Below are 12769 nucleotides of genomic sequence, written 5' to 3'. Positions count from 1 at the left end.
AAAGAAAGAAAGAAAGAAAGAAAGAAAGAAAGAAAGAAAGAAAGAAAGAAAGAAAGAAAGAAAGAAAGAAAGAGGAAGGAAGGAAGGAAGGAAGGAAGGAAGGAAGGAAGGAAGAAAGAAAAGAAAGAAAGAAAGAAAGAAAGAAAGAAAGAAAGAAAGAAAGAAAGAAAGAAAGAAAGAAAGAAAGAAAGAAAGAAAGAGGAAGGAAGGAAGGAAGGAAGGAAGGAAGGAAGGAAGGAAGGAAGGAAGGAAGAAAGAAAAGAAAGAAAGAAAGAAAGAAAGAAAGAAAGAAAGAAAGAAAGAAAGAAAGAAAGAAAGAGGAAGGAAGGAAGGAAGGAAGGAAGGAAGGAAGGAAGGAAGGAAGAAAGAAAAGAAAGAAAGAAAAAGAAAGGCATCTCTTTTTCTCTATTGGTATCTGGTCTCCAGGAAACCGTAAGTATTATTTGGAAGTGAAGTAGCCAAACAGCAGGAAGAAACATTAGAAAAAATAAATTTCTCCCTTCCTAAACTGCAGTTTCTTTGCTGATGCCTTCCTTTAGCACAGGTCCAGAATGCACAGGACTTGGTACCCCAGGAGATGAAGTCTACAGGCCTCCCTTTGGCAGAGGAGGATGGGGATTTGTTGCAAGTGTAGAGGGGGAAGAGCAAATAACCATCACAAATTGGTGATGTTAAACTGGGTTCGGGGTCTTACAATGACTCAATTTTTTTTTTTTGAGACTGAGTCTCGCTGTGTTGCACAGGCTGGAGTGCAGTGGCACAGTCTCGGCTCACTACAACCTCTGCCTCCCAGGTACAAATGGTTCTTCTGCCTCAGCCTCCCGAGTAGCTGGGATTACAGGCATGTGTCACTATGCTTGGCTAACTTTTGTATTTTTAGTAGAGACAGGGTTTTGCCATGTTGGCCAGTATGGTCTTAAACTCCTGACCCCAAGCAATCCACCCGCCTCGGACTTCCAAAGTGCTGGGATTATGGGTGTGAGCCACCACACTCGGCCTAATAACTCAATTCTTAATTCTGCATCAATGCACATTAGAGAGGGCATGTTTACCTGGGTAATATTTAAATAATATCGTTCCTACATATGTGGTTCACATAATATTTCCCTTTATTCAAAGATTACTGGCATGTAAGAGTGAGGGTGTGAATTTGATAGTAAGGGGAAATGGAGAAAGAAAGATGATTCCACTGTGTTCAATCAATTTTTGCCAAAGGCTCTTGGAAAACTATAAGCAAGTACCACGTTAAAATTTCCAGAGCTCAGCCTGGGCAATGTGGTGAAATCCCATCCCTACAAAAAGTACAAAAATTAGCCAGGTGTTGTGGTGCACACTTGTAGTCCCAGCTACCTGGGAGGCTGAGGTGGGAGGATCGCTTGAGCCCAGGAAGTCCAGGCTGCAGTGAGTTAAGATCACGTCACTGCATTCTGGCCTGGGTGACAGACGGAGACCTTGTCTCAAAGAAAAAAAAAAAATTCCAGAGCACTCTAACATGGGATGGCTGACTCATTATATTTCATAAAGAACAATGAACTTTCCATGATTAATGTTCTCCCATGAGATGACATATTCCTTCACCATTTAGTTAACCACCTAGTTAATATAATCAGAGCTTTTGATTTCCATGCACCCTAGAAGTAATTCTTAGAGCACCACAGCTTTAGCTAATGACAGATTACTTTGTGTAATTCTCACAAAACTAAATCAACTTGTTGGTTGTTATACAGGATAGTCTGAACAAATACAGTTCTGCACTCTTTACCTTTAGTGACCATTCATTTTTGTTTTATACTTTCTAGAAAGTTTCTTTATGTCATAAACTCTGAAGATAGAATTTTCTGAGCATGCTCCTGAGATGCTTTAAATATATTTTCAATGCCTTGATCTGGTATCTATAGTGTGACATTTTTGTTTCATGCAAATTAAATAAATCTCTCATGCTATAATTTATGAAATACTGAGATGGCCATATTTTTATTATAAAACTCAAAGTTTGAGACGTCTTTCTTTTGGTCACTGTACCCTTGACAAATGAGTAAAAGTCATTTTCTAAAAAGAAGGACATATAGATCGTTTTATCTAATATTGTACATTTTAACATTTTAATCCAACACATTCTTCAGCCTTCATTCAGTGTCTTCTTGTCAATTTATTTTGTTTTACTGTATTTAACTGTTTTATTCTGATACACACACACATCGACACAATGATGTACAAATCAATGATTCATCATAAAGTCAACAGTCTGTAACCACTGACCTAGATAAAAAAATATAACACTGCAGCACCATAAAAGTTTCTCTTGTGCCACCTTCTGGTTACACCATCCTCCCTTGTAAAAATAACCACTCTCATGTCATTTAGAATAATGACCTATTTGCTTTCTTGCCTAGTTGTACCAAATAAGCGACCAATCTTAAATACTTAGATTTAAAACTTGGATTTTCTTTTTGTAAAGATGTTATTATAAGGGATCTTTAGTTTAACATTATATTCCTGAGAAGTATCTATGTTATTGCATACAACATATTTTATCCATTTTCATTGTTTATAGTTTCATTTGTAACAATATATAATAATGAATTGTTTCATGACTCTTGATTTGAAATTTGGATTAACTATGGTTTGGATTTTATAAGTAATGTTGTCACGATCATTCTTTTACATGTCTCAGTGCATGGGGCGGGGGCAAATTTAAGTATTGAGCAGTCCAATTAATTGTGTATACTATTCTATGAAATTTAAAACCTGTTTATAATGTAACCACCACCACCATCTGGATGCAGAACAGCTCCATCACCTCCCAAAATTCTCTCATGCTATTACTTTATAGTTATACTACTAATTCAATTTTTTTCATGATGTAAAAATACCTAACAGGAGATCTACCCTCTTAACAAATTTTTAGGGACACAATACAGTATTTTTAACTCTAAGCACTAGATTGTACAGCAGATCTCTAGAATTTATTCATCTTTCATAACTTAAACCTTACACCATTTGAACAGCTCCTCATTTCTTCCTCCTCTCAACCACTGGCAACCACCATTCTACTCTCTGCTTCTATGAATTTGACTCCTCCAGATAGATACCTCATATAAGTGGAATCACATAGTGTTTGTCTTTCTGTGTCTGTCTTATTTCACTTAACATAATATCCTCCAGGTTCATCAATATTGTCACAAATGACAGGATTTCCTTCTTTTTAAAGGACGAATAATATTTTATTCTGTATATGTACCACATTTTCTTTATCCATTCATCCATTGATGGAAATTTCCATTGTTTCCGCATCTTGGATATTGTGAATAGTTCTGCAATAGTACATGGGAATGCAAATATCTCTTTGAGATCTTAACTTCAATTCTTTTGGATAAACACCCAGAAGTGAAATTGCTGGATCATATATATATATATATATATATACATATATATATATATATATATATATAGAGAGAGAGAGAGAGAGAGAGAGAGAGAGAAACTTCCATATCGTTTTCCATAGTGGCTGCACCATTTTACATTCCTTCCAACAGTAGACAAGCGTTTCCTTTCTCCACATCCTTACCAACACTTATCTTTCGTTTTTCTGATAATCATCAGCAAATCAGGAACTACTAATAATTATCAAGGTAGTTATGTTGTTGTGGGACAAATCAGAGACGGGAGAGACCAAGCAGAGTTCAGGAGAGCCTTTAATTATTAAGGTGATCACTGACTCAGTTGGACTAGGATCCAGAAAGTCTGAGCCCGGAACAAAGGGATCAATCACCTTGTAGGCAGTTTGTGGCGGGAGTTACGTGCTGCAGGAAGCGTACTTGCAGAAGCGAGAACAAAGGCAGTTAATTACTCTTTTACGTTTGTTACACCCTATGTCTTACAACCTTGGGAATACATGCTTTTGTAGCAATTGCTTATCAACCTTGTGACTTTACAGCCTGGCTGGGGAGGGAAGCAAGAACTCACCATGCCTCAAGGAATGTAGAAAGATGGAACACAGATAAGCCTCTCTGGGCACAGAGGAGGGATAAGCAGCTAATGTTCTTTCTAAACCCGCCCCACCCCACCCCCCGGGGCGGGGGGGTTATATTACATCCTACCTTCAAGAAAAAAGAATAAATTTTCCGACCATTATACTTATAAAATTCATTAATTCCCCCTTCAGTGTAACAGTGTCAAACTGACTTTTTTATGATCAAAGTTTGCTGTTTTAGAAGGAAATATTTTTTCAGCCAAAATATATTGTTCTTTTCAGCCATTTCCACCTTCTCTAATTTCTACATCCTTGAAATTTTCCAATTCATTTACTCCTCCATAGGGAGAATATTTTATTTTTCTTTGAGTATACCTTGTACAATTTTTGCAGTCATTGATAGTATAATTAATAATTTATATGAAAATATTTATAATTTGAAGACAATATTTGAAGGTTTGTTTTTAGAATCAAGTACATACCCTTAAATCCCAGCTTTAAGAAAGAGCCACATAAACTTGCCATAATGCATGAGTAATATAAAATAATGTCAGAGAAGAGAATACTACTTTCTGACCTTCACACAAATTCTCCTTATGCACCATTGCTAGAGGGCTGAGAGCCCTTTAAACTTTCTGACCTACTTAGTGTGGCTGTAAATGTCATTCTTATTCATAGCAACATTTAATGCTTTCCTGGGTTTTGCTAAACTATTTACCACAGTGATATATTGCAGAATTGAATTCCACAGCTTGATGGTGTACTGCATAAAGAATTGTATTGTTCATCAGTCTAAAATGGGATGCGATTCATTCTCATTGAGAGTCAGCTTGTTTCCATGGTATGAGAATGGGAGGAGAAAACACCTTATGTTTTCAGTAAAACATTCATTACTTTTACAGCTGTTTTCCTTTTCATAGTTTACTTCTCTCCATTACTAAGTAAATCACACTCTAATGCCTCCCAGACATAATTTTTATATTTATTTTGGCCTTTTTACTCAGCTTTAACATTTGGCCTGATTTTAATCTGTCACATTTTACATAATCTTCCTTATAAATTGACTACTGAGTGAAACAGTGAAACCGATGCTCAATAGAAATCTACAAGCACCGCAAGGAAAAGTCATCAGCAATGTACAGTTAGGAATAAGTTGGAATTGAAAATTCAGAATTTTTAAGTTCTGTTCATGTGAATGCTCCATGTTATTTTTCCCTTCCTATATCTGCTAAAAAGTTAGAAGGAATTTCTTCCACCAGTTTAAATACATTGTAAAATGTATCTGATTTTAAACAAATATTTATATATAATCATCATTGTAATAAGCTCTTAGATAGTATTTATCTTTTACATATGTGAAAGTCAATACAAATATTTCATGTTAACTCTAAATCCAAATGGCCTTCAGTGAGTGTTCTTTGCAAAGACATTTAGAGTTAGCACTTCTGCTCACAAAAATGTTCCAAGAGCACTTTTCTAATAACAACAGGAAATGAATACAATTATTTTAGCTGCCAAAAAAATTGTTGGTGATAAGATTCTTTGTGCATTGATTTTAGAACCAATGGTATAAGAAAATCTTAAAATATTTTCTATATATAATGCCACTGAAAACAATGTTTAAAAAGGATTAAAAAATAAGAGACATATCAATATTGATAAATAATGTCCATAACAATATTGATACTCACAAAAATTAACTTGAATATTTAATTTTTGTACACAAGTTCAGATGGTAATGGCAGTTCATTACTAATGAATATAATTGTTTTTATGGGATCCTTCTCATGTATTAGTTCAGACCTTCTTATCTTAATCTTTCTTATCAGAGATAATTCTATGACTGCTAAATCTAGAAGGGTGTAGGTGAACTTTTCATAGCAAATGTATTGCTTTTCACCCATTATACAATGTAATTGGTAAAACAAATCAAATGTGTGTATATTAATAATCATATCAAGATCTCTAACCCCTCCAGACTACAATGATATAGTAATTTAACAAGAATTGCTTTGTTCTTCTACAAGCCTGTCAGATCTAGGTTTTAATTATCTTCTCACCACCTCTAGGCCTTTTCATATTCAGACGATATGTAAATTAATGTAGTCTTTCATTTTGAAAGAGTTAAGGGATAGGAATTTCTCTAGAATATTTCTCTCTTAGCCGTCTTAACCATACATCTGCCTTCCTGTAGAATATAAATCATAACAAAAATATGGAATCCTAATTCTGGAGAGTAAAATCAGTAGGAAAATAAATCCTGCTCTCAAGAAAATAAACATTATTAAACTTTAAAATCTTCAAAGTACAATGGAAGAAAAATTAGTTTATAAATTAACTTTTCTACAAATTTAAAAAACACCCACAGTATTGTGTCTTCATTCAAATGATTTATGTGTTCAAGAACCTTTTTTTGCTTTGTTTTGTTTTGTTTTGTTTTTTTGGAGATGGGGTCTCACTGTTGCCCAGGCTGGAGTGCCATGGAATGATCTTGGCTCCCTGCAACCTCTGCTTCCTGGGTTCAATGATCCTCCTGCCTCAGCCTCCCGAGTAGCTGGGATTACAGGCACGCACCACCACGCCCAGCTAATTTTTTTTTTTTTTTAGTAGAGATGGTGCTTCACCATGTTGGCCAGGCTGGTCTCGAACTCCTTACCTCAGGTGACCCACCTACCTCAACCTCCCAACATGTTGGGATTACAGGCATGAGCCACCACGCTCAGCCTCAAGAAACATTTTTAAAGCAGTGTTCTAAACTTGAGGCTACAACCCTGAACTAAAAAGACAAAGCCCCTGTTTTTGTCTGATTACATCTTACATGCTAAGAGAGGGAAGTATAATAAATTATGAAACACATGAATATATATATATAATAAGGAAAATGAAATGGAGTTATGACAGGAAATGAATGAGGAGCAAATCTAAGGAAATCAGAAAGGGCTGCTCTTACATGATAGTTGAGCAGAAATCTGTAGCAATGCAGTGAAACATAGATATCTCTGGGGAAAACATTAGAGATGGTCAGGGCTAATTCCAAAATTTAGAGTCTAACTAAAATGATGGAATTACCATTAACTGAGATGAGAATGACTAGAGAAGAGGATTGGCAAAAATCAAGTTTGGATTTGGGCATGCTCCTTTTTTTAAAGTGTCTATTAGACTTCCAAGGGGAAATATAAAATAGAAAGAATATAGAGTTCTGATGAGAGACCTATATTGCATTGTAACTTTGCCAGTCATCAACATGTAGATGGTATTTGAAGCCAGGAAACTTGATGTGATCAATGAGGGACTGAATAAATATGGAGAAAAGAGGCCTGAAGACTGAGTCCTGGAGCTTTCTGATTGTTGGAATCAAGAACAGGAGGAGAATAGAGAAACAGAGCCTGAGAAAGAGCATTCATGTGATCAGAGGAAAACCAAGAGAAAGCGTTGTCCTGGAAGCCAAGTGAAGGAAAATTTTAAACTAAGAGAGAGTGAAAAATTGCATTATATGCTGTTAACTGTCAAATAAATACATAGTAAGCTATATGTATTTTAAGTACATATAAATAAGTAAATTATAGTAATATTGCATGGTGCATCATTTTAGTCATAATTGTAAGTATAGGTTGCTTTGTATTTTACTTTGAAACTGACCTAAATATTGAAATATAAAATGCTTGCTCTGTTATTGATGTTACCATATTACAACTTTGGAGAACGTGACCAAATGAAGCTACAATTAAATTATAGGTTTCATAAGCAAGACAAAGTAAATATGACTAGACATTTTCCAGCAAATATTAACAGTAACTGGTACTTAGATTATCCTCATTTTCTTTTAAGGAAAATTTTGAATATCTCAAAGAGTTAACGTATACATTTGATAATTTTCTACCAAAAACAAATTTTATTTGATTTAGAAAGGTATTTACTGATAGTATTCACTGAAGAATATGCTGAATTGTTAGCCATTTTAATCCAATTAGGTGTGAGAGTCTATATGTGTGTGTGTGTATATATATATATATATATTCTCAGTATTCTTTCAAGATTCTGAGTAAAGAACATATTAAAATTTAAAAATAAGCTACAAAATGACTGATACCATTTGTCATGTCTTATCTATATGAATTTTATTTTCTTAAAATCATTTAGCCAAAATAAAACTCAGAAAAATGCTGAATTATGGAGCTAGAATGATAAACTGACTGCAATTGTTATCCTTTATGCCAATTTTGTAAGTTATGTTTATCAGAATAACCCTATATTTTACTGCCTGACTTTGTAAAAGAAAGTTATAGATGTGTACTTATACGTTAATACTAAAAATATATTAGTTTTAAACATGGTGGATACACATGAGGTTTCATTACAATAACATAAGTTTGAAACTACTTTCTTTTCTTTCTACTTCCCTTCTGCCCTTTGACAAATCTATGCACTTATATTTTGACATTTCAAGTGACTTTATTATAAAAACTTTTTAAGTTATTTCTTATGTGCAGTAATGTCTGCATCTAGCTTAGCACCCAACAAACAATAGGCTTTCAAGCTTTTTTAATGAATAAATGGTAGCACCATTTTACACATTTTGTTACCTTTAGCAATTAGTAAGTATTAAACTATTAACATGAGTGACGGTGCCCAGGGTTGTCTTCTAGCATCTGAGGGCCCTGGCCTCAGGACTCTGCACCCAAGTGGGATGCATGCCACCCTCCCCATTCTGCACAGCACCTTGGCCCTGAGGCACCCTGCCTGTACCTCGCATCGCCCAGAGTCCCTGGAGCAAGCATCTGTTTTCTGTAGTCCTTCTCTACATAGGGCTGGACAAGAAATAGGTCTATGAAGTCCTTGGGATTCCCTGATTCTGGAATCCAGCAATGAGGACCCTACTCCATGCAAAAGGCAAGGGTGAGACTGTCTCACCAAGACAGCCACCCTAACAGCCCCTGGTCTTCCATCAAAACCAGCATCCTCCACAACAGCCAAAAGGTGGAAGCAACCCAGGTGTCTGAATAGATAAACAAAATGTGATCCAATAAACACAGGGAATATTATTCTGCCTTGAAAAAGGAAGGACATTCTGACATATGCTATGACATGCATGAAGCTTGAGGACATTATGCTAAGTGAAGTAAGTCAGTCACAAAGGGACAGACACTGTATGAGTCCACTTACAGGAAATACCTAGAGTAGTCAAATTCATAAAGTCAGAGAGAAGAATGGTGGTTGCCAAGGGTGGGAGGAAGAGCAATGGGAGTTGTGCGATGGGTACAGATGATGAAAGATGAAAAGAGTTCTGGAGGTGGATGGTGGTGATGGCTGCACAACACTGTGATCATAGGTAATGCCACTGAACTGTGCACTTAAAAATGGTTGAGATGGCTGGGCACGGTGGCTCATGCCTGTCATTCCAGCACTCTGGGAGGCTGAGGTGGGCGGATCACCTGAGGTCAGGAGTTTGAGACCAGCCTGGCCAATATGGTGAAACCCTGTCTCTACTAAAAATACAAAAATTAGTCCGGTGTGGGGGCGGGCACCTGTAATCCCAGCTACTTGGGAGGCTGAGGTAGGAAAATCTCTTGAACCTGGGAAGTGGAGGTTGCAGTGAGCCAAGACTGTGCCACTGCACCCCAGCCTGGGCAACAGAGTGAAACTGTCTCAAAAAAAAAAAAGTTGAGATGGTTCATTTCATGTTATGTGTGTTTTACCACAATTTAAAAACAATGCCCTCTGGCCAGGCGCAGTGGCTCATGCCTGTAATTCCAGCACTTTGGGAGGCTGAGGCGGGCAGATCACGAGGTCAGGAGATCGAGACCATCCTGGCCAACATGGTGAAACCCCATCTCTACTAAAAATACAAAAATTAGCCAGGCGTGGTGGTGGGCACCTGTAATCCCAGCTACTTGGGAGGCTGGGGCAGGAGAATCGCTTGAACCCAGGAGGCGGAGGTTGCGGTGAGCCAAGATCATGCCATTGCACTCCAGCCTGGGCAACAACAGCGAAACTCCGTCTCAAAAATAAATAAATAAATAACCAAACCAAAAACAAAAACAAAACAAAAAAAACAACAATGCTCTCCTGCACACCTACCTCCTGGGGAGAATGGCAGGGCCAGCACCCTTGACTGGAACGTGCCCCAGCTCCATGCCTCTGAATGTGGTGCGGCAGCACATGCAGTTCCCCAGTGGGAAGTGAGAGGAGTCTGTGTGAGGATGCCAGATGGCAGAGCTGAGGCCCAGGTACCGTGATGAGGCAGGAGGAGGAGGCCCCACAGCTCATCCTGCCCCACGCACCTCACTCAGCCATGGACAGGGCCAGGCAGCAGCAGGCGCTACTCCTCCTCCCCATCTGCCTTGCCCTTGCCTTCTCCCTCACCGCGGTGGTCAGCAGCCACTGGTGTGAGGGGACCCAGCGGGTAGTGAAGCCGCTGTGCCAGGACCAGCCAGGAGGGCAGCACTGCGTTCACTTCAAACGAGACAACAGCAGCGATGGCAGGATGGACAACGACAGCCAGGCTGTGCTGTACATTTGGGAGCATTTTGCTGTAGTTAATATTACTGTGTCTGCATAGTGAAAGTTAGGATTTAAGCTATGTTGATTGAAATTTTCTTCCCACTTAAACTATTGTCTTCTTGAAGACAGGGAACATGTTAACATTTTAGTCAGACATAGTTAAAAAGACTAATCTAAACAAGAACATGACACTTTTCAACTTCACTACAGTATGATACAGTTTCTTAACTTCTCTGAGCCTTGGTTTATTTTTTTTTTTTTTACCTGTATGCAGAGAAATATAATGTATGCTCTGCTTTCCAGATACAGATATTATAATCATAAAATAAAATAATACATATAAAAGAACTTTGCTACCTCTAAGATATCATGAAAGAAAGATGTTTGTTTATTACTACGCTTTCAATAGCAGTTTCTAACAAGATAAAAAGGAGAGTGGGGAGAGAGAAGGGAAAAGGGAGAGAGAGGTAGAGGGAAATGGGAGAAGCAACAACTTACTGCCTTACTTTTATAAATGTAGAAAGCATCATAATTCTGTAAACCACTGTTCTAAGCCAGTCTCCTCAACAGGGTAAAAGAGGATGATCAGGGAATTGAAAATGTGGGAGGTTTTGGTTATCATAGTATCTGGAAAGTGTTATTGCATTTATGGGGTTGGGTAGCTGCTATGCTAAACTTTCTGTAGCCTGCTGGATACTAACACACACAAAAATTATCCTACCCAAATGTTATTGGCAAATAACTAAATCTAGCAAACATTTTTTGAAAAACTTTTCTTTTCCTATTTGAAATAAATAAGTTGAATCATACACCAGTACACGTATTTTTACATTCAGGATGAAAAAAAAAAAAAAAACCCAGCATTTATGATATACCAAATATAGTCCTACTGGTATGCTTACATGATAAAGTATTTTATAAAATGTAACATAACCTATACGATTTTATATATATATATGTGTGTGTGTGTGTGTGTGTGTGTGTGTGTATAATGTAAAGGCTTTTATAAACATTTAACATAAAGGTATTATGGTGCTGGCAAAGTGTGGTGTCTCATATCTGTAATCCCAGCTCTTTGGAAGGCTGAGGTGGGAGGATAGCTTGAGGCCAGGAGTTCGAGACTAGCCTGGGCAACAGAGTAAGACCCCGTTTCAATTTTAAAAATATGAATTTATAGGTCTAACATTATAAGATGAATTATCTCTATTCCATCTTAATCTTTGAGACAGTGTAGGAATATTTTGATATCAATGTATTAGCAAGTTCTGGTGAGAATATACTTTACTAGAAGTGCAGCATTTAAAGTGCTTGAAAAGTGAAAACCAAGTAAGATTTCTCATATTATGCCCCAGGCAACTGTAAAATTTTCTGTAAAATTAAGAAACACGACTATTTCCGCTCAGTATTATTTAAGGTAACTTTCAATCACAGAAGAATGAATCCAGTTGTCTTCACACTAGAAAGATCTCGCAATCAAAAATCAACCCACTCCCAAAATCATTGTTGAAATCAAAATATTGATTACGTACCATAGAATCGAGTCATTCGCCTTCCTTTGCATTCGAACAGTGCAAGATGTCTTCTAAATAACCTTGTGGGGAGGATGTTCAGCTTTTGCGACTCCACAGAACAAAACTATCTCTCATCCTTCTTATTGCCGTTTATGTGAGTCTTTCCCACGCTGTAAGCAAGTAAAGTATCCAAATGCACCATTTTATCAAGCGCTCCATGGTCCAGAGGCAGGATATTTTGAAAGTTTGTGGCTAAAGTTGTGGCTCTCTAGTTCCATCCTAATCTAATTTTGATAATAGGACCTTACAGTTTCTAGTACTTGTAGAAAAAAAAACCTAAATTAATTCATTTTCTTCTTGGATGCCAGTAATTGTTTAGGATTTCTCTTCTACCAGTTGCTTTTGAGAAATATATTGATTTCTGGATTTCTTTAACTGATCATTGCTTTCAAGAAAAGCACTGCTCATGTCCATGCAGTTCACATCTATTTTTACAGTGATTCAGTCTGGAAAGTGAAGAGGCAGAATATAAATATTAAAGAAATATTAGTAATGATAGATATGGTAATATTATCAGTTCAGGAGCAACTTTGCTTAGTTTATCCCTTACGTGCTCTACAGGTTCAATTTAATTGAAAGGGGGAAATGAGTAAGAATCAAAGTTTTGAATTTACACACATGGTTTATTCTTTTAATATATGCCATTTTGATTAAAATACTTTCATTTCTCTCAAATCCAACTTTACTTAGAGCCAAGTTTAATTTTTTGGAAAACTTGCAAAAT

The 12769-nt window shown here is 36.9% G+C and overlaps 1 protein-coding gene across 3 annotated transcripts in view; it reads right to left on the bottom strand.

The window, feature by feature from the left end:
* Positions 1-12062, bottom strand: part of DCAF8L2 (DDB1 and CUL4 associated factor 8 like 2) — a 170276-nt gene extending 158214 nt beyond the window's left edge. For all 3 annotated transcript variants that reach the window (XM_025372963.1, XM_025372965.1, XM_025372966.1), the window contains exon 1: positions 12004-12062. The gene's annotated coding sequence lies outside the window, so the exon portion shown is untranslated. The remainder of the gene's footprint in view (positions 1-12003) is intronic.
* Between the last annotated feature and the right edge of the window lie 707 nt (positions 12063-12769).

Source organism: Theropithecus gelada, chromosome X (genome assembly GCF_003255815.1).
Source record: "Theropithecus gelada isolate Dixy chromosome X, Tgel_1.0, whole genome shotgun sequence".
Taxonomy (NCBI): Eukaryota; Metazoa; Chordata; class Mammalia; order Primates; family Cercopithecidae; genus Theropithecus; species Theropithecus gelada.
Note: the sequence above shows the minus strand (reverse complement) of the source record. Positions and strands in the feature narration are given on the sequence as shown.